The sequence below is a fragment of the Ambystoma mexicanum genome, chromosome 4p, assembly GCF_040938575.1.
Source record: "Ambystoma mexicanum isolate Mex_15411 chromosome 4p, UKY_AmexF1_1, whole genome shotgun sequence".
In the NCBI taxonomy this organism is placed as follows: domain Eukaryota; kingdom Metazoa; phylum Chordata; class Amphibia; order Caudata; family Ambystomatidae; genus Ambystoma; species Ambystoma mexicanum.
Window position 1 is genome coordinate 50,475,035 of NC_090927.1, and position 25,182 is coordinate 50,500,216.

At 53.7% G+C, this 25,182-nt stretch overlaps 34 non-coding genes across 34 annotated transcripts; 18 read left to right on the forward strand and 16 right to left on the reverse strand.

Annotated features, from left to right (window-relative positions):
• Positions 1-74: 74 nt before the first annotated feature.
• Positions 75-146, reverse strand: TRNAE-UUC (transfer RNA glutamic acid (anticodon UUC)). Its single transcript has one exon. It is a non-coding gene; the product is annotated as a tRNA-Glu (tRNA).
• A 734-nt stretch (positions 147-880) lies between these two features.
• Positions 881-953, forward strand: TRNAR-ACG (transfer RNA arginine (anticodon ACG)). Its single transcript has one exon. It is a non-coding gene; the product is annotated as a tRNA-Arg (tRNA).
• Positions 954-1,458: 505 nt separating this feature from the next.
• TRNAE-UUC (transfer RNA glutamic acid (anticodon UUC)) lies at positions 1,459-1,530 on the reverse strand. The gene has a single exon. It is a non-coding gene; the product is annotated as a tRNA-Glu (tRNA).
• Positions 1,531-2,264: 734 nt separating this feature from the next.
• TRNAR-ACG (transfer RNA arginine (anticodon ACG)) lies at positions 2,265-2,337 on the forward strand. The gene has a single exon. It is a non-coding gene; the product is annotated as a tRNA-Arg (tRNA).
• Positions 2,338-2,842: 505 nt separating this feature from the next.
• TRNAE-UUC (transfer RNA glutamic acid (anticodon UUC)) lies at positions 2,843-2,914 on the reverse strand. Its single transcript has one exon. It is a non-coding gene; the product is annotated as a tRNA-Glu (tRNA).
• A 734-nt stretch (positions 2,915-3,648) lies between these two features.
• On the forward strand, positions 3,649-3,721 carry TRNAR-ACG (transfer RNA arginine (anticodon ACG)). Its single transcript has one exon. It is a non-coding gene; the product is annotated as a tRNA-Arg (tRNA).
• A 499-nt stretch (positions 3,722-4,220) lies between these two features.
• Positions 4,221-4,292, reverse strand: TRNAE-UUC (transfer RNA glutamic acid (anticodon UUC)). Its single transcript has one exon. It is a non-coding gene; the product is annotated as a tRNA-Glu (tRNA).
• A 734-nt stretch (positions 4,293-5,026) lies between these two features.
• TRNAR-ACG (transfer RNA arginine (anticodon ACG)) lies at positions 5,027-5,099 on the forward strand. The gene has a single exon. It is a non-coding gene; the product is annotated as a tRNA-Arg (tRNA).
• A 1,298-nt stretch (positions 5,100-6,397) lies between these two features.
• Positions 6,398-6,470, forward strand: TRNAR-ACG (transfer RNA arginine (anticodon ACG)). Its single transcript has one exon. It is a non-coding gene; the product is annotated as a tRNA-Arg (tRNA).
• A 505-nt stretch (positions 6,471-6,975) lies between these two features.
• Positions 6,976-7,047, reverse strand: TRNAE-UUC (transfer RNA glutamic acid (anticodon UUC)). Its single transcript has one exon. It is a non-coding gene; the product is annotated as a tRNA-Glu (tRNA).
• Positions 7,048-7,781: 734 nt separating this feature from the next.
• On the forward strand, positions 7,782-7,854 carry TRNAR-ACG (transfer RNA arginine (anticodon ACG)). Its single transcript has one exon. It is a non-coding gene; the product is annotated as a tRNA-Arg (tRNA).
• Positions 7,855-8,359: 505 nt separating this feature from the next.
• TRNAE-UUC (transfer RNA glutamic acid (anticodon UUC)) lies at positions 8,360-8,431 on the reverse strand. Its single transcript has one exon. It is a non-coding gene; the product is annotated as a tRNA-Glu (tRNA).
• Positions 8,432-9,165: 734 nt separating this feature from the next.
• TRNAR-ACG (transfer RNA arginine (anticodon ACG)) lies at positions 9,166-9,238 on the forward strand. The gene has a single exon. It is a non-coding gene; the product is annotated as a tRNA-Arg (tRNA).
• A 499-nt stretch (positions 9,239-9,737) lies between these two features.
• On the reverse strand, positions 9,738-9,809 carry TRNAE-UUC (transfer RNA glutamic acid (anticodon UUC)). Its single transcript has one exon. It is a non-coding gene; the product is annotated as a tRNA-Glu (tRNA).
• A 734-nt stretch (positions 9,810-10,543) lies between these two features.
• On the forward strand, positions 10,544-10,616 carry TRNAR-ACG (transfer RNA arginine (anticodon ACG)). Its single transcript has one exon. It is a non-coding gene; the product is annotated as a tRNA-Arg (tRNA).
• A 505-nt stretch (positions 10,617-11,121) lies between these two features.
• On the reverse strand, positions 11,122-11,193 carry TRNAE-UUC (transfer RNA glutamic acid (anticodon UUC)). Its single transcript has one exon. It is a non-coding gene; the product is annotated as a tRNA-Glu (tRNA).
• Positions 11,194-11,927: 734 nt separating this feature from the next.
• TRNAR-ACG (transfer RNA arginine (anticodon ACG)) lies at positions 11,928-12,000 on the forward strand. Its single transcript has one exon. It is a non-coding gene; the product is annotated as a tRNA-Arg (tRNA).
• Positions 12,001-12,505: 505 nt separating this feature from the next.
• Positions 12,506-12,577, reverse strand: TRNAE-UUC (transfer RNA glutamic acid (anticodon UUC)). Its single transcript has one exon. It is a non-coding gene; the product is annotated as a tRNA-Glu (tRNA).
• A 734-nt stretch (positions 12,578-13,311) lies between these two features.
• Positions 13,312-13,384, forward strand: TRNAR-ACG (transfer RNA arginine (anticodon ACG)). Its single transcript has one exon. It is a non-coding gene; the product is annotated as a tRNA-Arg (tRNA).
• A 505-nt stretch (positions 13,385-13,889) lies between these two features.
• On the reverse strand, positions 13,890-13,961 carry TRNAE-UUC (transfer RNA glutamic acid (anticodon UUC)). Its single transcript has one exon. It is a non-coding gene; the product is annotated as a tRNA-Glu (tRNA).
• Positions 13,962-14,695: 734 nt separating this feature from the next.
• On the forward strand, positions 14,696-14,768 carry TRNAR-ACG (transfer RNA arginine (anticodon ACG)). Its single transcript has one exon. It is a non-coding gene; the product is annotated as a tRNA-Arg (tRNA).
• A 499-nt stretch (positions 14,769-15,267) lies between these two features.
• Positions 15,268-15,339, reverse strand: TRNAE-UUC (transfer RNA glutamic acid (anticodon UUC)). The gene has a single exon. It is a non-coding gene; the product is annotated as a tRNA-Glu (tRNA).
• Positions 15,340-16,073: 734 nt separating this feature from the next.
• Positions 16,074-16,146, forward strand: TRNAR-ACG (transfer RNA arginine (anticodon ACG)). Its single transcript has one exon. It is a non-coding gene; the product is annotated as a tRNA-Arg (tRNA).
• Positions 16,147-17,444: 1,298 nt separating this feature from the next.
• TRNAR-ACG (transfer RNA arginine (anticodon ACG)) lies at positions 17,445-17,517 on the forward strand. The gene has a single exon. It is a non-coding gene; the product is annotated as a tRNA-Arg (tRNA).
• Positions 17,518-18,022: 505 nt separating this feature from the next.
• On the reverse strand, positions 18,023-18,094 carry TRNAE-UUC (transfer RNA glutamic acid (anticodon UUC)). The gene has a single exon. It is a non-coding gene; the product is annotated as a tRNA-Glu (tRNA).
• Positions 18,095-18,828: 734 nt separating this feature from the next.
• Positions 18,829-18,901, forward strand: TRNAR-ACG (transfer RNA arginine (anticodon ACG)). The gene has a single exon. It is a non-coding gene; the product is annotated as a tRNA-Arg (tRNA).
• Positions 18,902-19,406: 505 nt separating this feature from the next.
• Positions 19,407-19,478, reverse strand: TRNAE-UUC (transfer RNA glutamic acid (anticodon UUC)). Its single transcript has one exon. It is a non-coding gene; the product is annotated as a tRNA-Glu (tRNA).
• A 734-nt stretch (positions 19,479-20,212) lies between these two features.
• TRNAR-ACG (transfer RNA arginine (anticodon ACG)) lies at positions 20,213-20,285 on the forward strand. Its single transcript has one exon. It is a non-coding gene; the product is annotated as a tRNA-Arg (tRNA).
• A 505-nt stretch (positions 20,286-20,790) lies between these two features.
• Positions 20,791-20,862, reverse strand: TRNAE-UUC (transfer RNA glutamic acid (anticodon UUC)). The gene has a single exon. It is a non-coding gene; the product is annotated as a tRNA-Glu (tRNA).
• Positions 20,863-21,596: 734 nt separating this feature from the next.
• Positions 21,597-21,669, forward strand: TRNAR-ACG (transfer RNA arginine (anticodon ACG)). The gene has a single exon. It is a non-coding gene; the product is annotated as a tRNA-Arg (tRNA).
• A 499-nt stretch (positions 21,670-22,168) lies between these two features.
• Positions 22,169-22,240, reverse strand: TRNAE-UUC (transfer RNA glutamic acid (anticodon UUC)). Its single transcript has one exon. It is a non-coding gene; the product is annotated as a tRNA-Glu (tRNA).
• Positions 22,241-22,974: 734 nt separating this feature from the next.
• On the forward strand, positions 22,975-23,047 carry TRNAR-ACG (transfer RNA arginine (anticodon ACG)). Its single transcript has one exon. It is a non-coding gene; the product is annotated as a tRNA-Arg (tRNA).
• A 1,298-nt stretch (positions 23,048-24,345) lies between these two features.
• On the forward strand, positions 24,346-24,418 carry TRNAR-ACG (transfer RNA arginine (anticodon ACG)). Its single transcript has one exon. It is a non-coding gene; the product is annotated as a tRNA-Arg (tRNA).
• A 505-nt stretch (positions 24,419-24,923) lies between these two features.
• On the reverse strand, positions 24,924-24,995 carry TRNAE-UUC (transfer RNA glutamic acid (anticodon UUC)). Its single transcript has one exon. It is a non-coding gene; the product is annotated as a tRNA-Glu (tRNA).
• Between the last annotated feature and the right edge of the window lie 187 nt (positions 24,996-25,182).

Genomic DNA, 25,182 nt, shown 5'->3' on the forward strand with positions numbered 1-25,182 from the left:
GGAAATTCAGGCTTTTCTCAAAATGTAAATGCAACAGAAACGGAATCGGGAGTTCTATGTAGAAAAGGCTAGTCTTCCCATACCGGGAGTCGAACCCGGGCTGCCTGGGTGAAAACCAGGAATCCTAACCGCTAGACCATATGGGAGGCTGTCAGCAAGAAGCAGGTTATGGAGATCCTGAGAGCAGTGCCCCATGGGTCCACCACTGGCAGGATGCTTGAGAAGCTTGACCGGTGGTGTCCCACGCAAATGACCGAGATGCACTTTCAGTGGCAGAAATCAAGCTTTACGCTGCTCTGGTATTGAGCTGTCATTGCTTACAGTGGCTAAGCAAAGCACAATACCAAGACCAATCTAAAAATGACTAGCTTGAGAGAACACGCAAGAACCAAGGGCAGCGGTTCGAGCCCTATCAGGGATGGACGGTCCCCTTTTGCTAAAATGGGCAAGAGAGTCTGCAGTTCCTCTCGGAGGCGCGTGAGTGCTGGGGCACGCCTCATTAACCCTTTGCTGCCCGTCTTGCCACCTGAAACCTGCCCCTTGCCCCCAAAGTGCAGCATTGGCTGGGGGCAAATATCTGCAGCCTATTGGCAGGCTGGAGAAGAGTCCCTGTGGCGCTCCTGAAGTGTGTGGGGAAGTAAGCCCCTGACCGATTGACCCCACCCCCCCAACCCCAATAAATGAAGGCAAATCCTGCTTTGCAATTGCTGCCAACTTTTCAGGGCCTTCCTTTCTAGATAGGACTGGAAGATGAAGCGGCTTGAGAGTCAGCTCCGAAATGAAGAGTAGCATTATTTTCTAAAGAGCTGTGTAATGTGGGGAGGGGGCAAGCACAGCACCTCCCTTTTGTGGAAGGATAGGGGTATGCACAGACCCACGAGGGCCAGTGGCGCAATGGATAACGCGTCTGACTACGGATCAGAAGATTGTAGGTTCGACTCCTACCTGGCTCGGGGAAGCGCGTTTTGTTTTTAATTTAACCCCAATTGTGATTGCGTAGTCTCTGTCTTCTCCCTAGCCTTGGCCGAGGTACTGAACGCTTAACACTCGAGGTCAGCGGAAATGACGGTCTGTCAGGGCGCCCTTCTTTCCTCTGGCCTTTAACGTCTTGCAGCAACGGTTTCAATGCAAGGCGGCCTGTTTTCCAAATGTGGTCCCACCGTTGCTCTCTTGACGGGGGGTGCGGGGGACACGTCACGCCTCAAAGGTGGGTGCAGACGAGATCTCGGGTATGAAAGCCGCAGACATTGGTATGCACCTCATACCCAAGCCGCTTGTAGTCGGCCCTTCTTCTTGCAAGTCCAGCCCTCATACTGAGGAATCGGGAGCCTGAAACACGGACAGACTGCATGGGGCCGCCGGGGCCCCAAGGGAAACAATGTGGGGAAATTCAGGCTTTTCTCAAAATGTGAATGCAACAGAAACGGAATCGGGAGTTCTATGTAGAAAAGGCTAGTCTTCCCATACCGGGAGTCGAACCCGGGCCGCCTGGGTGAAAACCAGGAATCCTAACCGCTAGACCATATGGGAGGCTGTCAGCAAGAAGCAGGTTATGGAGATCCTGAGAGCAGTGCCCCATGGGTCCACCACTGGCAGGATGCTTGAGAAGCTTGACCGGTGGTGTCCCACGCAAATGACCGAGATGCACTTTCAGTGGCAGAAATCAAGCTTTACGCTGCTCTGGTATTGAGCTGTCATTGCTTACAGTGGCTAAGCAAAGCACAATACCAAGACCAATCTAAAAATGACTAGCTTGAGAGAACACGCAAGAACCAAGGGCAGCGGTTCGAGCCCTATCAGGGATGGACGGTCCCCTTTTGCTAAAATGGGCAAGAGAGTCTGCAGTTCCTCTCGGAGGCGCGTGAGTGCTGGGGCACGCCTCATTAACCCTTTGCTGCCCGTCTTGCCACCTGAAACCTGCCCCTTGCCCCCAAAGTGCAGCATTGGCTGGGGGCAAATATCTGCAGCCTATTGGCAGGCTGGAGAAGAGTCCCTGTGGCGCTCCTGAAGTGTGTGGGGAAGTAAGCCCCTGACCGATTGACCCCACCCCCCCAACCCCAATAAATGAAGGCAAATCCTGCTTTGCAATTGCTGCCAACTTTTCAGGGCCTTCCTTTCTAGATAGGACTGGAAGATGAAGCGGCTTGAGAGTCAGCTCCGAAATGAAGAGTAGCATTATTTTCTAAAGAGCTGTGTAATGTGGGGAGGGGGCAAGCACAGCACCTCCCTTTTGTGGAAGGATAGGGGTGTGCGCAGACCCACGAGGGCCAGTGGCGCAATGGATAACGCGTCTGACTACGGATCAGAAGATTGTAGGTTCGACTCCTACCTGGCTCGGGGAAGCGCGTTTTGTTTTTAATTTAACCCCAATTGTGATTGCGTAGTCTCTGTCTTCTCCCTAGCCTTGGCCGAGGTACTGAACGCTTAACACTCGAGGTCAGCGGAAATGACGGTCTGTCAGGGCGCCCTTCTTTCCTCTGGCCTTTAACGTCTTGCAGCAACGGTTTCAATGCAAGGCGGCCTGTTTTCCAAATGTGGTCCCACCGTTGCTCTCTTGACGGGGGGTGCGGGGGACACGTCACGCCTCAAAGGTGGGTGCAGACGAGATCTCGGGTATGAAAGCCGCAGACATTGGTATGCACCTCATACCCAAGCCGCTTGTAGTCGGCCCTTCTTCTTGCAAGTCCAGCCCTCATACTGAGGAATCGGGAGCCTGAAACACGGACAGACTGCATGGGGCCGCCGGGGCCCCAAGGGAAACAATGTGGGGAAATTCAGGCTTTTCTCAAAATGTAAATGCAACAGAAACGGAATCGGGAGTTCTATGTAGAAAAGGCTAGTCTTCCCATACCGGGAGTCGAACCCGGGCCGCCTGGGTGAAAACCAGGAATCCTAACCGCTAGACCATATGGGAGGCTGTCAGCAAGAAGCAGGTTATGGAGATCCTGAGAGCAGTGCCCCATGGGTCCACCACTGGCAGGATGCTTGAGAAGCTTGACCGGTGGTGTCCCACGCAAATGACCGAGATGCACTTTCAGTGGCAGAAATCAAGCTTTACGCTGCTCTGGTATTGAGCTGTCATTGCTTACAGTGGCTAAGCAAAGCACAATACCAAGACCAATCTAAAAATGACTAGCTTGAGAGAACACGCAAGAACCAAGGGCAGCGGTTCGAGCCCTATCAGGGATGGACGGTCCCCTTTTGCTAAAATGGGCAAGAGAGTCTGCAGTTCCTCTCGGAGGCGCGTGAGTGCTGGGGCACGCCTCATTAACCCTTTGCTGCCCGTCTTGCCACCTGAAACCTGCCCCTTGCCCCCAAAGTGCAGCATTGGCTGGGGGCAAATATCTGCAGCCTATTGGCAGGCTGGAGAAGAGTCCCTGTGGCGCTCCTGAAGTGTGTGGGGAAGTAAGCCCCTGACCGATTGACCCCACCCCCCCAACCCCAATAAATGAAGGCAAATCCTGCTTTGCAATTGCTGCCAACTTTTCAGGGCCTTCCTTTCTAGATAGGACTGGAAGATGAAGCGGCTTGAGAGTCAGCTCCGAAATGAAGAGTAGCATTATTTTCTAAAGAGCTGTGTAATGTGGGGAGGGGGCAAGCACAGCACCTCCCTTTTGTGGAAGGATAGGGGTATGCGCAGACCCACGAGGGCCAGTGGCGCAATGGATAACGCGTCTGACTACGGATCAGAAGATTGTAGGTTCGACTCCTACCTGGCTCGGGGAAGCGCGTTTTGTTTTTAATTTAACCCCAATTGTGATTGCGTAGTCTCTGTCTTCTCCCTAGCCTTGGCCGAGGTACTGAACGCTTAACACTCGAGGTCAGCGGAAATGACGGTCTGTCAGGGCGCCCTTCTTTCCTCTGGCCTTTAACGTCTTGCAGCAACGGTTTCAATGCAAGGCGGCCTGTTTTCCAAATGTGGTCCCACCGTTGCTCTCTTGACGGGGGGTGCGGGGGACACGTCACGCCTCAAAGGTGGGTGCAGACGAGATCTCGGGTATGAAAGCCGCAGACATTGGTATGCACCTCATACCCAAGCCGCTTGTAGTCGGCCCTTCTTCTTGCAAGTCCAGCCCTCATACTGAGGAATCGGGAGCCTGAAACATGGACAGACTGCATGGGGCCGCCGGGGCCCCAAGGGAAACAATGTGGGGAAATTCAGGCTTTTCTCAAAATGTAAATGCAACAGAAACGGGAGTTCTATGTAGAAAAGGCTAGTCTTCCCATACCGGGAGTCGAACCCGGGCCGCCTGGGTGAAAACCAGGAATCCTAACCGCTAGACCATATGGGAGGCTGTCAGCAAGAAGCAGGTTATGGAGATCCTGAGAGCAGTGCCCCATGGGTCCACCACTGGCAGGATGCTTGAGAAGCTTGACCGGTGGTGTCCCACGCAAATGACCGAGATGCACTTTCAGTGGCAGAAATCAAGCTTTACGCTGCTCTGGTATTGAGCTGTCATTGCTTACAGTGGCTAAGCAAAGCACAATACCAAGACCAATCTAAAAATGACTAGCTTGAGAGAACACGCAAGAACCAAGGGCAGCGGTTCGAGCCCTATCAGGGGTGGACGGTCCCCTTTTGCTAAAATGGGCAAGAGAGTCTGCAGTTCCTCTCGGAGGCGCGTGAGTGCTGGGGCATGCCTCATTAACCCTTTGCTGCCCGTCTTGCCACCTGAAACCTGCCCCTTGCCCCCAAAGTGCAGCATTGGCTGGGGGCAAATATCTGCAGCCTATTGGCAGGCTGGAGAAGAGTCCCTGTGGCGCTCCTGAAGTGTGTGGGGAAGGAAGCCCCTGACCGATTGACCCCACCCCCCCAACCCCAATAAATGAAGGCAAATCCTGCTTTGCAATTGCTGCCAACTTTTCAGGGCCTTCCTTTCTAGCTAGGACTGGAAGATGAAGCGGCTTGAGAGTCAGCTCCGAAATGAAGAGTAGCATTATTTTCTAAAGAGCTGTGTAATGTGGGGAGGGGGCAAGCACAGTACCTCCCTTTTGTGGAAGGATAGGGGTATGCGCAGACCCACGAGGGCCAGTGGCGCAATGGATAACGCGTCTGACTACGGATCAGAAGATTGTAGGTTCGACTCCTACCTGGCTCGGGGAAGCGCGTTTTGTTTTTAATTTAACCCCAATTGTGATTGCGTAGTCTCTGTCTTCTCCCTAGCCTTGGCCGAGGTACTGAACGCTTAACACTCGAGGTCAGCGGAAATGACGGTCTGTCAGGGCGCCCTTCTTTCCTCTGGCCTTTAACGTCTTGCAGCAACGGTTTCAATGCAAGGCGGCCTGTTTTCCAAATGTGGTCCCACCGTTGCTCTCTTGACGGGGGGTGCGGGGGACACGTCACGCCTCAAAGGTGGGTGCAGACGAGATCTCGGGTATGAAAGCCGCAGACATTGGTATGCACCTCATACCCAAGCCGCTTGTAGTCGGCCCTTCTTCTTGCAAGTCCAGCCCTCATACTGAGGAATCGGGAGCCTGAAACACGGACAGACTACATGGGGCCGCCGGGGCCCCAAGGGAAACAATGTGGGGAAATTCAGGCTTTTCTCAAAATGTAAATGCAACAGAAACGGAATCGGGAGTTCTATGTAGAAAAGGCTAGTCTTCCCATACCGGGCCGTCTGGGTGAAAACCAGGAATCCTAACCGCTAGACCATATGGGAGGCTGTCAGCAAGAAGCAGGTTATGGAGATCCTGAGAGCAGTGCCCCATGGGTCCACCACTGGCAGGATGCTTGAGAAGCTTGACCGGTGGTGTCCCACGCAAATGACCGAGATGCACTTTCAGTGGCAGAAATCAAGCTTTACGCTGCTCTGGTATTGAGCTGTCATTGCTTACAGTGGCTAAGCAAAGCACAATACCAAGACCAATCTAAAAATGACTAGCTTGAGAGAACACGCAAGAACCAAGGGCAGCGGTTCGAGCCCTATCAGGGATGGACGGTCCCCTTTTGCTAAAATGGGCAAGAGAGTCTGCAGTTCCTCTCGGAGGCGCGTGAGTGCTGGGGCACGCCTCATTAACCCTTTGCTGCCCGTCTTGCCACCTGAAACCTGCCCCTTGCCCCCAAAGTGCAGCATTGGCTGGGGGCAAATATCTGCAGCCTATTGGCAGGCTGGAGAAGAGTCCCTGTGGCGCTCCTGAAGTGTGTGGGGAAGTAAGCCCCTGACCGATTGACCCCACCCCCCCAACCCCAATAAATGAAGGCAAATCCTGCTTTGCAATTGCTGCCAACTTTTCAGGGCCTTCCTTTCTAGATAGGACTGGAAGATGAAGCGGCTTGAGAGTCAGCTCCGAAATGAAGAGTAGCATTATTTTCTAAAGAGCTGTGTAATGTGGGGAGGGGGCAAGCACAGCACCTCCCTTTTGTGGAAGGATAGGGGTATGCGCAGACCCACGAGGGCCAGTGGCGCAATGGGTAACGCGTCTGACTACGGATCAGAAGATTGTAGGTTCGACTCCTACCTGGCTCGGGGAAGTGCGTTTTGTTTTTAATTTAACCCCAATTGTGATTGCGTAGTCTCTGTCTTCTCCCTAGCCTTGGCCGAGGTACTGAACGCTTAACACTCGAGGTCAGCGGAAATGACGGTCTGTCAGGGCGCCCTTCTTTCCTCTGGCCTTTAACGTCTTGCAGCAACGGTTTCAATGCAAGGCGGCCTGTTTTCCAAATGTGGTCCCACCGTTGCTCTCTTGATGGGGGGTGCGGGGGACACGTCACGCCTCAAAGGTGGGTGCAGACGAGATCTCGGGTATGAAAGCCGCAGACATTGGTATGCACCTCATACCCAAGCCGCTTGTAGTCGGCCCTTCTTCTTGCAAGTCCAGCCCTCATACTGAGGAATCGGGAGCCTGAAACACGGACAGACTGCATGGGGCCGCCGGGGCCCCAAGGGAAACAATGTGGGGAAATTCAGGCTTTTCTCAAAATGTAAATGCAACAGAAACGGAATCGGGAGTTCTATGTAGAAAAGGCTAGTCTTCCCATACCGGGAGTCGAACCCGGGCCGCCTGGGTGAAAACCAGGAATCCTAACCGCTAGACCATATGGGAGGCTGTCAGCAAGAAGCAGGTTATGGAGATCCTGAGAGCAGTGCCCCATGGGTCCACCACTGGCAGGATGCTTGAGAAGCTTGACCGGTGGTGTCCCACGCAAATGACCGAGATGCACTTTCAGTGGCAGAAATCAAGCTTTACGCTGCTCTGGTATTGAGCTGTCATTGCTTACAGTGGCTAAGCAAAGCACAATACCAAGACCAATCTAAAAATGACTAGCTTGAGAGAACACGCAAGAACCAAGGGCAGCGGTTCGAGCCCTATCAGGGATGGACGGTCCCCTTTTGCTAAAATGGGCAAGAGAGTCTGCAGTTCCTCTCGGAGGCGCGTGAGTGCTGGGGCACGCCTCATTAACCCTTTGCTGCCCGTCTTGCCACCTGAAACCTGCCCCTTGCCCCCAAAGTGCAGCATTGGCTGGGGGCAAATATCTGCAGCCTATTGGCAGGCTGGAGAAGAGTCCCTGTGGCGCTCCTGAAGTGTGTGGGGAAGTAAGCCCCTGACCGATTGACCCCACCCCCCCAACCCCAATAAATGAAGGCAAATCCTGCTTTGCAATTGCTGCCAACTTTTCAGGGCCTTCCTTTCTAGATAGGACTGGAAGATGAAGCGGCTTGAGAGTCAGCTCCGAAATGAAGAGTAGCATTATTTTCTAAAGAGCTGTGTAATGTGGGGAGGGGGCAAGCACAGCACCTCCCTTTTGTGGAAGGATAGGGGTATGCGGAGACCCACGAGGGCCAGTGGCGCAATGGATAACGCGTCTGACTACGGATCAGAAGATTGTAGGTTCGACTCCTACCTGGCTCGGGGAAGCGCGTTTTGTTTTTAATTTAACCCCAATTGTGATTGCGTAGTCTCTGTCTTCTCCCTAGCCTTGGCCGAGGTACTGAACGCTTAACACTCGAGGTCAGCGGAAATGACGGTCTGTCAGGGCGCCCTTCTTTCCTCTGGCCTTTAACGTCTTGCAGCAACGGTTTCAATGCAAGGCGGCCTGTTTTCCAAATGTGGTCCCACCGTTGCTCTCTTGACGGGGGGTGCGGGGGACACGTCACGCCTCAAAGGTGGGTGCAGACGAGATCTCGGGTATGAAAGCCGCAGACATTGGTATGCACCTCATACCCAAGCCGCTTGTAGTCGGCCCTTCTTCTTGCAAGTCCAGCCCTCATACTGAGGAATCGGGAGCCTGAAACACGGACAGACTGCATGGGGCCGCCGGGGCCCCAAGGGAAACAATGTGGGGAAATTCAGGCTTTTCTCAAAATGTAAATGCAACAGAAACGGAATCGGGAGTTCTATGTAGAAAAGGCTAGTCTTCCCATACCGGGAGTCGAACCCGGGCCGCCTGGGTGAAAACCAGGAATCCTAACCGCTAGACCATATGGGAGGCTGTCAGAAAGAAGCAGGTTATGGAGATCCTGAGAGCAGTGCCCCATGGGTCCACCACTGGCAGGATGCTTGAGAAGCTTGACCGGTGGTGTCCCACGCAAATGACCGAGATGCACTTTCAGTGGCAGAAATCAAGCTTTACGCTGCTCTGGTATTGAGCTGTCATTGCTTACAGTGGCTAAGCAAAGCACAATACCAAGACCAATCTAAAAATGACTAGCTTGAGAGAACACGCAAGAACCAAGGGCAGCGGTTCGAGCCCTATCAGGGATGGACGGTCCCCTTTTGCTAAAATGGGCAAGAGAGTCTGCAGTTCCTCTCGGAGGCGCGTGAGTGCTGGGGCACGCCTCATTAACCCTTTGCTGCCCGTCTTGCCACCTGAAACCTGCCCCTTGCCCCCAAAGTGCAGCATTGGCTGGGGGCAAATATCTGCAGCCTATTGGCAGGCTGGAGAAGAGTCCCTGTGGCGCTCCTGAAGTGTGTGGGGAAGTAAGCCCCTGACCGATTGACCCCACCCCCCCAACCCCAATAAATGAAGGCAAATCCTGCTTTGCAATTGCTGCCAACTTTTCAGGGCCTTCCTTTCTAGATAGGACTGGAAGATGAAGCGGCTTGAGAGTCAGCTCCGAAATGAAGAGTAGCATTATTTTCTAAAGAGCTGTGTAATGTGGGGAGGGGGCAAGCACAGCACCTCCCTTTTGTGGAAGGATAGGGGTATGCGCAGACCCACGAGGGCCAGTGGCGCAATGGATAACGCGTCTGACTACGGATCAGAAGATTGTAGGTTCGACTCCTACCTGGCTCGGGGAAGCGCGTTTTGTTTTTAATTTAACCCCAATTGTGATTGCGTAGTCTCTGTCTTCTCCCTAGCCTTGGCCGAGGTACTGAACGCTTAACACTCGAGGTCAGCGGAAATGACGGTCTGTCAGGGCGCCCTTCTTTCCTCTGGCCTTTAACGTCTTGCAGCAACGGTTTCAATGCAAGGCGGCCTGTTTTCCAAATGTGGTCCCACCGTTGCTCTCTTGACGGGGGGTGCGGGGGACACGTCACGCCTCAAAGGTGGGTGCAGACGAGATCTCGGGTATGAAAGCCGCAGACATTGGTATGCACCTCATACCCAAGCCGCTTGTAGTCGGCCCTTCTTCTTGCAAGTCCAGCCCTCATACTGAGGAATCGGGAGCCTGAAACACGGACAGACTGCATGGGGCCGCCGGGGCCCCAAGGGAAACAATGTGGGGAAATTCAGGCTTTTCTCAAAATGTAAATGCAACAGAAACGGGAGTTCTATGTAGAAAAGGCTAGTCTTCCCATACCGGGAGTCGAACCCGGGCCGTCTGGGTGAAAACCAGGAATCCTAACCGCTAGACCATATGGGAGGCTGTCAGCAAGAAGCAGGTTATGGAGATCCTGAGAGCAGTGCCCCATGGGTCCACCACTGGCAGGATGCTTGAGAAGCTTGACCGGTGGTGTCCCACGCAAATGACCGAGATGCACTTTCAGTGGCAGAAATCAAGCTTTACGCTGCTCTGGTATTGAGCTGTCATTGCTTACAGTGGCTAAGCAAAGCACAATACCAAGACCAATCTAAAAATGACTAGCTTGAGAGAACACGCAAGAACCAAGGGCAGCGGTTCGAGCCCTATCAGGGGTGGACGGTCCCCTTTTGCTAAAATGGGCAAGAGAGTCTGCAGTTCCTCTCGGAGGCGCGTGAGTGCTGGGGCATGCCTCATTAACCCTTTGCTGCCCGTCTTGCCACCTGAAACCTGCCCCTTGCCCCCAAAGTGCAGCATTGGCTGGGGGCAAATATCTGCAGCCTATTGGCAGGCTGGAGAAGAGTCCCTGTGGCGCTCCTGAAGTGTGTGGGGAAGGAAGCCCCTGACCGATTGACCCCACCCCCCCAACCCCAATAAATGAAGGCAAATCCTGCTTTGCAATTGCTGCCAACTTTTCAGGGCCTTCCTTTCTAGATAGGACTGGAAGATGAAGCGGCTTGAGAGTCAGCTCCGAAATGAAGAGTAGCATTATTTTCTAAAGAGCTGTGTAATGTGGGGAGGGGGCAAGCACAGTACCTCCCTTTTGTGGAAGGATAGGGGTATGCGCAGACCCACGAGGGCCAGTGGCGCAATGGATAACGCGTCTGACTACGGATCAGAAGATTGTAGGTTTGACTCCTACCTGGCTCGGGGAAGCGCGTTTTGTTTTTAATTTAACCCCAATTGTGATTGCGTAGTCTCTGTCTTCTCCCTAGCCTTGGCCGAGGTACTGAACGCTTAACACTCGAGGTCAGCGGAAATGACGGTCTGTCAGGGCGCCCTTCTTTCCTCTGGCCTTTAACGTCTTGCAGCAACGGTTTCAATGCAAGGCGGCCTGTTTTCCAAATGTGGTCCCACCGTTGCTCTCTTGACGGGGGGTGCGGGGGACACGTCACGCCTCAAAGGTGGGTGCAGACGAGATCTCGGGTATGAAAGCCGCAGACATTGGTATGCACCTCATACCCAAGCCGCTTGTAGTCGGCCCTTCTTCTTGCAAGTCCAGCCCTCATACTGAGGAATCGGGAGCCTGAAACACGGACAGACTGCATGGGGCCGCCGGGGCCCCAAGGGAAACAATGTGGGGAAATTCAGGCTTTTCTCAAAATGTAAATGCAACAGAAACGGAATCGGGAGTTCTATGTAGAAAAGGCTAGTCTTCCCATACCGGGAGTCGAACCCGGGCTGCCTGGGTGAAAACCAGGAATCCTAACCGCTAGACCATATGGGAGGCTGTCAGCAAGAAGCAGGTTATGGAGATCCTGAGAGCAGTGCCCCATGGGTCCACCACTGGCAGGATGCTTGAGAAGCTTGACCGGTGGTGTCCCACGCAAATGACCGAGATGCACTTTCAGTGGCAGAAATCAAGCTTTACGCTGCTCTGGTATTGAGCTGTCATTGCTTACAGTGGCTAAGCAAAGCACAATACCAAGACCAATCTAAAAATGACTAGCTTGAGAGAACACGCAAGAACCAAGGGCAGCGGTTCGAGCCCTATCAGGGATGGACGGTCCCCTTTTGCTAAAATGGGCAAGAGAGTCTGCAGTTCCTCTCGGAGGCGCGTGAGTGCTGGGGCACGCCTCATTAACCCTTTGCTGCCCGTCTTGCCACCTGAAACCTGCCCCTTGCCCCCAAAGTGCAGCATTGGCTGGGGGCAAATATCTGCAGCCTATTGGCAGGCTGGAGAAGAGTCCCTGTGGCGCTCCTGAAGTGTGTGGGGAAGTAAGCCCCTGACCGATTGACCCCACCCCCCCAACCCCAATAAATGAAGGCAAATCCTGCTTTGCAATTGCTGCCAACTTTTCAGGGCCTTCCTTTCTAGATAGGACTGGAAGATGAAGCGGCTTGAGAGTCAGCTCCGAAATGAAGAGTAGCATTATTTTCTAAAGAGCTGTGTAATGTGGGGAGGGGGCAAGCACAGCACCTCCCTTTTGTGGAAGGATAGGGGTATGCACAGACCCACGAGGGCCAGTGGCGCAATGGATAACGCGTCTGACTACGGATCAGAAGATTGTAGGTTCGACTCCTACCTGGCTCGGGGAAGCGCGTTTTGTTTTTAATTTAACCCCAATTGTGATTGCGTAGTCTCTGTCTTCTCCCTAGCCTTGGCCGAGGTACTGAACGCTTAACACTCGAGGTCAGCGGAAATGACGGTCTGTCAGGGCGCCCTTCTTTCCTCTGGCCTTTAACGTCTTGCAGCAACGGTTTCAATGCAAGGCGGCCTGTTTTCCAAATGTGGTCCCACCGTTGCTCTCTTGACGGGGGGTGCGGGGGACACGTCACGCCTCAAAGGTGGGTGCAGACGAGATCTCGGGTATGAAAGCCGCAGACATTGGTATGCACCTCATACCCAAGCCGCTTGTAGTCGGCCCTTCTTCTTGCAAGTCCAGCCCTCATACTGAGGAATCGGGAGCCTGAAACACGGACAGACTGCATGGGGCCGCCGGGGCCCCAAGGGAAACAATGTGGGGAAATTCAGGCTTTTCTCAAAATGTGAATGCAACAGAAACGGAATCGGGAGTTCTATGTAGAAAAGGCTAGTCTTCCCATACCGGGAGTCGAACCCGGGCCGCCTGGGTGAAAACCAGGAATCCTAACCGCTAGACCATATGGGAGGCTGTCAGCAAGAAGCAGGTTATGGAGATCCTGAGAGCAGTGCCCCATGGGTCCACCACTGGCAGGATGCTTGAGAAGCTTGACCGGTGGTGTCCCACGCAAATGACCGAGATGCACTTTCAGTGGCAGAAATCAAGCTTTACGCTGCTCTGGTATTGAGCTGTCATTGCTTACAGTGGCTAAGCAAAGCACAATACCAAGACCAATCTAAAAATGACTAGCTTGAGAGAACACGCAAGAACCAAGGGCAGCGGTTCGAGCCCTATCAGGGATGGACGGTCCCCTTTTGCTAAAATGGGCAAGAGAGTCTGCAGTTCCTCTCGGAGGCGCGTGAGTGCTGGGGCACGCCTCATTAACCCTTTGCTGCCCGTCTTGCCACCTGAAACCTGCCCCTTGCCCCCAAAGTGCAGCATTGGCTGGGGGCAAATATCTGCAGCCTATTGGCAGGCTGGAGAAGAGTCCCTGTGGCGCTCCTGAAGTGTGTGGGGAAGTAAGCCCCTGACCGATTGACCCCACCCCCCCAACCCCAATAAATGAAGGCAAATCCTGCTTTGCAATTGCTGCCAACTTTTCAGGGCCTTCCTTTCTAGATAGGACTGGAAGATGAAGCGGCTTGAGAGTCAGCTCCGAAATGAAGAGTAGCATTATTTTCTAAAGAGCTGTGTAATGTGGGGAGGGGGCAAGCACAGCACCTCCCTTTTGTGGAAGGATAGGGGTGTGCGCAGACCCACGAGGGCCAGTGGCGCAATGGATAACGCGTCTGACTACGGATCAGAAGATTGTAGGTTCGACTCCTACCTGGCTCGGGGAAGCGCGTTTTGTTTTTAATTTAACCCCAATTGTGATTGCGTAGTCTCTGTCTTCTCCCTAGCCTTGGCCGAGGTACTGAACGCTTAACACTCGAGGTCAGCGGAAATGACGGTCTGTCAGGGCGCCCTTCTTTCCTCTGGCCTTTAACGTCTTGCAGCAACGGTTTCAATGCAAGGCGGCCTGTTTTCCAAATGTGGTCCCACCGTTGCTCTCTTGACGGGGGGTGCGGGGGACACGTCACGCCTCAAAGGTGGGTGCAGACGAGATCTCGGGTATGAAAGCCGCAGACATTGGTATGCACCTCATACCCAAGCCGCTTGTAGTCGGCCCTTCTTCTTGCAAGTCCAGCCCTCATACTGAGGAATCGGGAGCCTGAAACACGGACAGACTGCATGGGGCCGCCGGGGCCCCAAGGGAAACAATGTGGGGAAATTCAGGCTTTTCTCAAAATGTAAATGCAACAGAAACGGAATCGGGAGTTCTATGTAGAAAAGGCTAGTCTTCCCATACCGGGAGTCGAACCCGGGCCGCCTGGGTGAAAACCAGGAATCCTAACCGCTAGACCATATGGGAGGCTGTCAGCAAGAAGCAGGTTATGGAGATCCTGAGAGCAGTGCCCCATGGGTCCACCACTGGCAGGATGCTTGAGAAGCTTGACCGGTGGTGTCCCACGCAAATGACCGAGATGCACTTTCAGTGGCAGAAATCAAGCTTTACGCTGCTCTGGTATTGAGCTGTCATTGCTTACAGTGGCTAAGCAAAGCACAATACCAAGACCAATCTAAAAATGACTAGCTTGAGAGAACACGCAAGAACCAAGGGCAGCGGTTCGAGCCCTATCAGGGATGGACGGTCCCCTTTTGCTAAAATGGGCAAGAGAGTCTGCAGTTCCTCTCGGAGGCGCGTGAGTGCTGGGGCACGCCTCATTAACCCTTTGCTGCCCGTCTTGCCACCTGAAACCTGCCCCTTGCCCCCAAAGTGCAGCATTGGCTGGGGGCAAATATCTGCAGCCTATTGGCAGGCTGGAGAAGAGTCCCTGTGGCGCTCCTGAAGTGTGTGGGGAAGTAAGCCCCTGACCGATTGACCCCACCCCCCCAACCCCAATAAATGAAGGCAAATCCTGCTTTGCAATTGCTGCCAACTTTTCAGGGCCTTCCTTTCTAGATAGGACTGGAAGATGAAGCGGCTTGAGAGTCAGCTCCGAAATGAAGAGTAGCATTATTTTCTAAAGAGCTGTGTAATGTGGGGAGGGGGCAAGCACAGCACCTCCCTTTTGTGGAAGGATAGGGGTATGCGCAGACCCACGAGGGCCAGTGGCGCAATGGATAACGCGTCTGACTACGGATCAGAAGATTGTAGGTTCGACTCCTACCTGGCTCGGGGAAGCGCGTTTTGTTTTTAATTTAACCCCAATTGTGATTGCGTAGTCTCTGTCTTCTCCCTAGCCTTGGCCGAGGTACTGAACGCTTAACACTCGAGGTCAGCGGAAATGACGGTCTGTCAGGGCGCCCTTCTTTCCTCTGGCCTTTAACGTCTTGCAGCAACGGTTTCAATGCAAGGCGGCCTGTTTTCCAAATGTGGTCCCACCGTTGCTCTCTTGACGGGGGGTGCGGGGGACACGTCACGCCTCAAAGGTGGGTGCAGACGAGATCTCGGGTATGAAAGCCGCAGACATTGGTATGCACCTCATACCCAAGCCGCTTGTAGTCGGCCCTTCTTCTTGCAAGTCCAGCCCTCATACTGAGGAATCGGGAGCCTGAAACATGGACAGACTGCATGGGGCCGCCGGGGCCCCAAGGGAAACAATGTGGGGAAATTCAGGCTTTTCTCAAAATGTAAATGCAACAGAAACGGGAGTTCTATGTAGAAAAGGCTAGTCTTCCCATACCGGGAGTCGAACCCGGGCCGCCTGGGTGAAAACCAGGAATCCTAACCGCTAGACCATATGGGAGGCTGTCAGCAAGAAGCAGGTTATGGAGATCCTGAGAGCAGTGCCCCATGGGTCCACCACTGGCAGGATGCTTGAGAAGCTTGACCGGTGGTGTCCCACGCAAATGACCGAGATGCACTTTCAGTGGCAGAAATCAAGCTTTACGCTGCTCTGGTATTGAGCTGTCATTGCTTACAGTGGCTAAGCAAAGCACAATACCAAGACCAATCTAAAAATGACTAGCTTGAGAGAACACGCAAGAACCAAGGGCAGCGGTTCGAGCCCTATCAGGGGTGGACGGTCCCCTTTTGCTAAAATGGGCAAGAGAGTCTGCAGTTCCTCTCGGAGGCGCGTGAGTGCTGGGGCATGCCTCATTAACCCTTTGCTGCCCGTCTTGCCACCTGAAACCTGCCCCTTGCCCCCAAAGTGCAGCATTGGCTGGGGGCAAATATCTGCAGCCTATTGGCAGGCTGGAGAAGAGTCCCTGTGGCGCTCCTGAAGTGTGTGGGGAAGGAAGCCCCTGACCGATTGACCCCACCCCCCCAACCCCAATAAATGAAGGCAAATCCTGCTTTGCAATTGCTGCCAACTTTTCAGGGCCTTCCTTTCTAGCTAGGACTGGAAGATGAAGCGGCTTGAGAGTCAGCTCCGAAATGAAGAGTAGCATTATTTTCTAAAGAGCTGTGTAATGTGGGGAGGGGGCAAGCACAGTACCTCCCTTTTGTGGAAGGATAGGGGTATGCGCAGACCCACGAGGGCCAGTGGCGCAATGGATAACGCGTCTGACTACGGATCAGAAGATTGTAGGTTCGACTCCTACCTGGCTCGGGGAAGCGCGTTTTGTTTTTAATTTAACCCCAATTGTGATTGCGTAGTCTCTGTCTTCTCCCTAGCCTTGGCCGAGGTACTGAACGCTTAACACTCGAGGTCAGCGGAAATGACGGTCTGTCAGGGCGCCCTTCTTTCCTCTGGCCTTTAACGTCTTGCAGCAACGGTTTCAATGCAAGGCGGCCTGTTTTCCAAATGTGGTCCCACCGTTGCTCTCTTGACGGGGGGTGCGGGGGACACGTCACGCCTCAAAGGTGGGTGCAGACGAGATCTCGGGTATGAAAGCCGCAGACATTGGTATGCACCTCATACCCAAGCCGCTTGTAGTCGGCCCTTCTTCTTGCAAGTCCAGCCCTCATACTGAGGAATCGGGAGCCTGAAACACGGACAGACTACATGGGGCCGCCGGGGCCCCAAGGGAAACAATGTGGGGAAATTCAGGCTTTTCTCAAAATGTAAATGCAACAGAAACGGAATCGGGAGTTCTATGTAGAAAAGGCTAGTCTTCCCATACCGGGCCGTCTGGGTGAAAACCAGGAATCCTAACCGCTAGACCATATGGGAGGCTGTCAGCAAGAAGCAGGTTATGGAGATCCTGAGAGCAGTGCCCCATGGGTCCACCACTGGCAGGATGCTTGAGAAGCTTGACCGGTGGTGTCCCACGCAAATGACCGAGATGCACTTTCAGTGGCAGAAATCAAGCTTTACGCTGCTCTGGTATTGAGCTGTCATTGCTTACAGTGGCTAAGCAAAGCACAATACCAAGACCAATCTAAAAATGACTAGCTTGAGAGAACACGCAAGAACCAAGGGCAGCGGTTCGAGCCCTATCAGGGATGGACGGTCCCCTTTTGCTAAAATGGGCAAGAGAGTCTGCAGTTCCTCTCGGAGGCGCGTGAGTGCTGGGGCACGCCTCATTAACCCTTTGCTGCCCGTCTTGCCACCTGAAACCTGCCCCTTGCCCCCAAAGTGCAGCATTGGCTGGGGGCAAATATCTGCAGCCTATTGGCAGGCTGGAGAAGAGTCCCTGTGGCGCTCCTGAAGTGTGTGGGGAAGTAAGCCCCTGACCGATTGACCCCACCCCCCCAACCCCAATAAATGAAGGCAAATCCTGCTTTGCAATTGCTGCCAACTTTTCAGGGCCTTCCTTTCTAGATAGGACTGGAAGATGAAGCGGCTTGAGAGTCAGCTCCGAAATGAAGAGTAGCATTATTTTCTAAAGAGCTGTGTAATGTGGGGAGGGGGCAAGCACAGCACCTCCCTTTTGTGGAAGGATAGGGGTATGCGCAGACCCACGAGGGCCAGTGGCGCAATGGGTAACGCGTCTGACTACGGATCAGAAGATTGTAGGTTCGACTCCTACCTGGCTCGGGGAAGTGCGTTTTGTTTTTAATTTAACCCCAATTGTGATTGCGTAGTCTCTGTCTTCTCCCTAGCCTTGGCCGAGGTACTGAACGCTTAACACTCGAGGTCAGCGGAAATGACGGTCTGTCAGGGCGCCCTTCTTTCCTCTGGCCTTTAACGTCTTGCAGCAACGGTTTCAATGCAAGGCGGCCTGTTTTCCAAATGTGGTCCCACCGTTGCTCTCTTGATGGGGGGTGCGGGGGACACGTCACGCCTCAAAGGTGGGTGCAGACGAGATCTCGGGTATGAAAGCCGCAGACATTGGTATGCACCTCATACCCAAGCCGCTTGTAGTCGGCCCTTCTTCTTGCAAGTCCAGCCCTCATACTGAGGAATCGGGAGCCTGAAACACGGACAGACTGCATGGGGCCGCCGGGGCCCCAAGGGAAACAATGTGGGGAAATTCAGGCTTTTCTCAAAATGTAAATGCAACAGAAACGGAATCGGGAGTTCTATGTAGAAAAGGCTAGTCTTCCCATACCGGGAGTCGAACCCGGGCCGCCTGGGTGAAAACCAGGAATCCTAACCGCTAGACCATATGGGAGGCTGTCAGCAAGAAGCAGGTTATGGAGATCCTGAGAGCAGTGCCCCATGGGTCCACCACTGGCAGGATGCTTGAGAAGCTTGACCGGTGGTGTCCCACGCAAATGACCGAGATGCACTTTCAGTGGCAGAAATCAAGCTTTACGCTGCTCTGGTATTGAGCTGTCATTGCTTACAGTGGCTAAGCAAAGCACAATACCAAGACCAATCTAAAAATGACTAGCTTGAGAGAACACGCAAGAACCAAGGGCAGCGGTTCGAGCCCTATCAGGGATGGACGGTCCCCTTTTGCTAAAATGGGCAAGAGAGTCTGCAGTTCCTCTCGGAGGCGCGTGAGTGCTGGGGCACGCCTCATTAACCCTTTGCTGCCCGTCTTGCCACCTGAAACCTGCCCCTTGCCCCCAAAGTGCAGCATTGGCTGGGGGCAAATATCTGCAGCCTATTGGCAGGCTGGAGAAGAGTCCCTGTGGCGCTCCTGAAGTGTGTGGGGAAGTAAGCCCCTGACCGATTGACCCCACCCCCCCAACCCCAATAAATGAAGGCAAATCCTGCTTTGCAATTGCTGCCAACTTTTCAGGGCCTTCCTTTCTAGATAGGACTGGAAGATGAAGCGGCTTGAGAGTCAGCTCCGAAATGAAGAGTAGCATTATTTTCTAAAGAGCTGTGTAATGTGGGGAGGGGGCAAGCACAGCACCTCCCTTTTGTGGAAGGATAGGGGTATGCGGAGACCCACGAGGGCCAGTGGCGCAATGGATAACGCGTCTGACTACGGATCAGAAGATTGTAGGTTCGACTCCTACCTGGCTCGGGGAAGCGCGTTTTGTTTTTAATTTAACCCCAATTGTGATTGCGTAGTCTCTGTCTTCTCCCTAGCCTTGGCCGAGGTACTGAACGCTTAACACTCGAGGTCAGCGGAAATGACGGTCTGTCAGGGCGCCCTTCTTTCCTCTGGCCTTTAACGTCTTGCAGCAACGGTTTCAATGCAAGGCGGCCTGTTTTCCAAATGTGGTCCCACCGTTGCTCTCTTGACGGGGGGTGCGGGGGACACGTCACGCCTCAAAGGTGGGTGCAGACGAGATCTCGGGTATGAAAGCCGCAGACATTGGTATGCACCTCATACCCAAGCCGCTTGTAGTCGGCCCTTCTTCTTGCAAGTCCAGCCCTCATACTGAGGAATCGGGAGCCTGAAACACGGACAGACTGCATGGGGCCGCCGGGGCCCCAAGGGAAACAATGTGGGGAAATTCAGGCTTTTCTCAAAATGTAAATGCAACAGAAACGGAATCGGGAGTTCTATGTAGAAAAGGCTAGTCTTCCCATACCGGGAGTCGAACCCGGGCCGCCTGGGTGAAAACCAGGAATCCTAACCGCTAGACCATATGGGAGGCTGTCAGAAAGAAGCAGGTTATGGAGATCCTGAGAGCAGTGCCCCATGGGTCCACCACTGGCAGGATGCTTGAGAAGCTTGACCGGTGGTGTCCCACGCAAATGACCGAGATGCACTTTCAGTGGCAGAAATCAAGCTTTACGCTGCTCTGGTATTGAGCTGTCATTGCTTACAGTGGCTAAGCAAAGCACAATACCAAGACCAATCTAAAAATGACTAGCTTGAGAGAACACGCAAGAACCAAGGGCAGCGGTTCGAGCCCTATCAGGGATGGACGGTCCCCTTTTGCTAAAATGGGCAAGAGAGTCTGCAGTTCCTCTCGGAGGCGCGTGAGTGCTGGGGCACGCCTCATTAACCCTTTGCTGCCCGTCTTGCCACCTGAAACCTGCCCCTTGCCCCCAAAGTGCAGCATTGGCTGGGGGCAAATATCTGCAGCCTATTGGCAGGCTGGAGAAGAGTCCCTGTGGCGCTCCTGAAGTGTGTGGGGAAGTAAGCCCCTGACCGATTGACCCCACCCCCCCAACCCCAATAAATGAAGGCAAATCCTGCTTTGCAATTGCTGCCAACTTTTCAGGGCCTTCCTTTCTAGATAGGACTGGAAGATGAAGCGGCTTGAGAGTCAGCTCCGAAATGAAGAGTAGCATTATTTTCTAAAGAGCTGTGTAATGTGGGGAGGGGGCAAGCACAGCACCTCCCTTTTGTGGAAGGATAGGGGTGTGCGCAGACCCACGAGGGCCAGTGGCGCAATGGATAACGCGTCTGACTACGGATCAGAAGATTGTAGGTTCGACTCCTACCTGGCTCGGGGAAGCGCGTTTTGTTTTTAATTTAACCCCAATTGTGATTGCGTAGTCTCTGTCTTCTCCCTAGCCTTGGCCGAGGTACTGAACGCTTAACACTCGAGGTCAGCGGAAATGACGGTCTGTCAGGGCGCCCTTCTTTCCTCTGGCCTTTAACGTCTTGCAGCAACGGTTTCAATGCAAGGCGGCCTGTTTTCCAAATGTGGTCCCACCGTTGCTCTCTTGACGGGGGGTGCGGGGGACACGTCACGCCTCAAAGGTGGGTGCAGACGAGATCTCGGGTATGAAAGCCGCAGACATTGGTATGCACCTCATACCCAAGCCGCTTGTAGTCGGCCCTTCTTCTTGCAAGTCCAGCCCTCATACTGAGGAATCGGGAGCCTGAAACACGGACAGACTGCATGGGGCCGCCGGGGCCCCAAGGGAAACAATGTGGGGAAATTCAGGCTTTTCTCAAAATGTAAATGCAACAGAAACGGAATCGGGAGTTCTATGTAGAAAAGGCTAGTCTTCCCATACCGGGAGTCGAACCCGGGCCGCCTGGGTGAAAACCAGGAATCCTAACCGCTAGACCATATGGGAGGCTGTCAGCAAGAAGCAGGTTATGGAGATCCTGAGAGCAGTGCCCCATGGGTCCACCACTGGCAGGATGCTTGAGAAGCTTGACCGGTGGTGTCCCACGCAAATGACCGAGATGCACTTTCAGTGGCAGAAATCAAGCTTTACGCTGCTCTGGTATTGAGCTGTCATTGCTTACAGTGGCTAAGCAAAGCACAATACCAAGACCAATCTAAAAATGACTAGCTTGAGAGAACACGCAAGAACCAAGGGCAGCGGTTCGAGCCCTATCAGGGATGGACGGTCCCCTTTTGCTAAAATGGGCAAGAGAGTCTGCAGTTCCTCTCGGAGGCGCGTGAGTGCTGGGGCACGCCTCATTAACCCTTTGCTGCCCGTCTTGCCACCTGAAACCTGCCCCTTGCCCCCAAAGTGCAGCATTGGCTGGGGGCAAATATCTGCAGCCTATTGGCAGGCTGGAGAAGAGTCCCTGTGGCGCTCCTGAAGTGTGTGGGGAAGTAAGCCCCTGACCGATTGACCCCACCCCCCCAACCCCAATAAATGAAGGCAAATCCTGCTTTGCAATTGCTGCCAACTTTTCAGGGCCTTCCTTTCTAGATAGGACTGGAAGATGAAGCGGCTTGAGAGTCAGCTCCGAAATGAAGAGTAGCATTATTTTCTAAAGAGCTGTGTAATGTGGGGAGGGGGCAAGCACAGCACCTCCCTTTTGTGGAAGGATAGGGGTATGCGCAGACCCACGAGGGCCAGTGGCGCAATGGATAACGCGTCTGACTACGGATCAGAAGATTGTAGGTTCGACTCCTACCTGGCTCGGGGAAGCGCGTTTTGTTTTTAATTTAACCCCAATTGTGATTGCGTAGTCTCTGTCTTCTCCCTAGCCTTGGCCGAGGTACTGAACGCTTAACACTCGAGGTCAGCGGAAATGACGGTCTGTCAGGGCGCCCTTCTTTCCTCTGGCCTTTAACGTCTTGCAGCAACGGTTTCAATGCAAGGCGGCCTGTTTTCCAAATGTGGTCCCACCGTTGCTCTCTTGACGGGGGGTGCGGGGGACACGTCACGCCTCAAAGGTGGGTGCAGACGAGATCTCGGGTATGAAAGCCGCAGACATTGGTATGCACCTCATACCCAAGCCGCTTGTAGTCGGCCCTTCTTCTTGCAAGTCCAGCCCTCATACTGAGGAATCGGGAGCCTGAAACATGGACAGACTGCATGGGGCCGCCGGGGCCCCAAGGGAAACAATGTGGGGAAATTCAGGCTTTTCTCAAAATGTAAATGCAACAGAAACGGGAGTTCTATGTAGAAAAGGCTAGTCTTCCCATACCGGGAGTCGAACCCGGGCCGCCTGGGTGAAAACCAGGAATCCTAACCGCTAGACCATATGGGAGGCTGTCAGCAAGAAGCAGGTTATGGAGATCCTGAGAGCAGTGCCCCATGGGTCCACCACTGGCAGGATGCTTGAGAAGCTTGACCGGTGGTGTCCCACGCAAATGACCGAGATGCACTTTCAGTGGCAGAAATCAAGCTTTACGCTGCTCTGGTATTGAGCTGTCATTGCTTACAGTGGCTAAGCAAAGCACAATACCAAGACCAATCTAAAAATGACTAGCTTGAGAGAACACGCAAGAACCAAGGGCAGCGGTTCGAGCCCTATCAGGGGTGGACGGTCCCCTTTTGCTAAAATGGGCAAGAGAGTCTGCAGTTCCTCTCGGAGGCGCGTGAGTGCTGGGGCATGCCTCATTAACCCTTTGCTGCCCGTCTTGCCACCTGAAACCTGCCCCTTGCCCCCAAAGTGCAGCATTGGCTGGGGGCAAATATCTGCAGCCTATTGGCAGGCTGGAGAAGAGTCCCTGTGGCGCTCCTGAAGTGTGTGGGGAAGGAAGCCCCTGACCGATTGACCCCACCCCCCCAACCCCAATAAATGAAGGCAAATCCTGCTTTGCAATTGCTGCCAACTTTTCAGGGCCTTCCTTTCTAGCTAGGACTGGAAGATGAAGCGGCTTGAGAGTCAGCTCCGAAATGAAGAGTAGCATTATTTTCTAAAGAGCTGTGTAATGTGGGGAGGGGGCAAGCACAGTACCTCCCTTTTGTGGAAGGATAGGGGTATGCGCAGACCCACGAGGGCCAGTGGCGCAATGGATAACGCGTCTGACTACGGATCAGAAGATTGTAGGTTCGACTCCTACCTGGCTCGGGGAAGCGCGTTTTGTTTTTAATTTAACCCCAATTGTGATTGCGTAGTCTCTGTCTTCTCCCTAGCCTTGGCCGAGGTACTGAACGCTTAACACTCGAGGTCAGCGGAAATGACGGTCTGTCAGGGCGCCCTTCTTTCCTCTGGCCTTTAACGTCTTGCAGCAACGGTTTCAATGCAAGGCGGCCTGTTTTCCAAATGTGGTCCCACCGTTGCTCTCTTGACGGGGGGTGCGGGGGACACGTCACGCCTCAAAGGTGGGTGCAGACGAGATCTCGGGTATGAAAGCCGCAGACATTGGTATGCACCTCATACCCAAGCCGCTTGTAGTCGGCCCTTCTTCTTGCAAGTCCAGCCCTCATACTGAGGAATCGGGAGCCTGAAACACGGACAGACTACATGGGGCCGCCGGGGCCCCAAGGGAAACAATGTGGGGAAATTCAGGCTTTTCTCAAAATGTAAATGCAACAGAAACGGAATCGGGAGTTCTATGTAGAAAAGGCTAGTCTTCCCATACCGGGCCGTCTGGGTGAAAACCAGGAATCCTAACCGCTAGACCATATGGGAGGCTGTCAGCAAGAAGCAGGTTATGGAGATCCTGAGAGCAGTGCCCCATGGGTCCACCACTGGCAGGATGCTTGAGAAGCTTGACCGGTGGTGTCCCACGCAAATGACCGAGATGCACTTTCAGTGGCAGAAATCAAGCTTTACGCTGCTCTGGTATTGAGCTGTCATTGCTTACAGTGGCTAAGCAAAGCACAATACCAAGACCAATCTAAAAATGACTAGCTTGAGAGAACACGCAAGAACCAAGGGCAGCGGTTCGAGCCCTATCAGGGATGGACGGTCCCCTTTTGCTAAAATGGGCAAGAGAGTCTGCAGTTCCTCTCGGAGGCGCGTGAGTGCTGGGGCACGCCTCATTAACCCTTTGCTGCCCGTCTTGCCACCTGAAACCTGCCCCTTGCCCCCAAAGTGCAGCATTGGCTGGGGGCAAATATCTGCAGCCTATTGGCAGGCTGGAGAAGAGTCCCTGTGGCGCTCCTGAAGTGTGTGGGGAAGTAAGCCCCTGACCGATTGACCCCACCCCCCCAACCCCAATAAATGAAGGCAAATCCTGCTTTGCAATTGCTGCCAACTTTTCAGGGCCTTCCTTTCTAGATAGGACTGGAAGATGAAGCGGCTTGAGAGTCAGCTCCGAAATGAAGAGTAGCATTATTTTCTAAAGAGCTGTGTAATGTGGGGAGGGGGCAAGCACAGCACCTCCCTTTTGTGGAAGGATAGGGGTATGCGCAGACCCACGAGGGCCAGTGGCGCAATGGGTAACGCGTCTGACTACGGATCAGAAGATTGTAGGTTCGACTCCTACCTGGCTCGGGGAAGTGCGTTTTGTTTTTAATTTAACCCCAATTGTGATTGCGTAGTCTCTGTCTTCTCCCTAGCCTTGGCCGAGGTACTGAACGCTTAACACTCGAGGTCAGCGGAAATGACGGTCTGTCAGGGCGCCCTTCTTTCCTCTGGCCTTTAACGTCTTGCAGCAACGGTTTCAATGCAAGGCGGCCTGTTTTCCAAATGTGGTCCCACCGTTGCTCTCTTGATGGGGGGTGCGGGGGACACGTCACGCCTCAAAGGTGGGTGCAGACGAGATCTCGGGTATGAAAGCCGCAGACATTGGTATGCACCTCATACCCAAGCCGCTTGTAGTCGGCCCTTCTTCTTGCAAGTCCAGCCCTCATACTGAGGAATCGGGAGCCTGAAACACGGACAGACTGCATGGGGCCGCCGGGGCCCCAAGGGAAACAATGTGGGGAAATTCAGGCTTTTCTCAAAATGTAAATGCAACAGAAACGGAATCGGGAGTTCTATGTAGAAAAGGCTAGTCTTCCCATACCGGGAGTCGAACCCGGGCCGCCTGGGTGAAAACCAGGAATCCTAACCGCTAGACCATATGGGAGGCTGTCAGCAAGAAGCAGGTTATGGAGATCCTGAGAGCAGTGCCCCATGGGTCCACCACTGGCAGGATGCTTGAGAAGCTTGACCGGTGGTGTCCCACGCAAATGACCGAGATGCACTTTCAGTGGCAGAAATCAAGCTTTACGCTGCTCTGGTATTGAGCTGTCATTGCTTACAGTGGCTAAGCA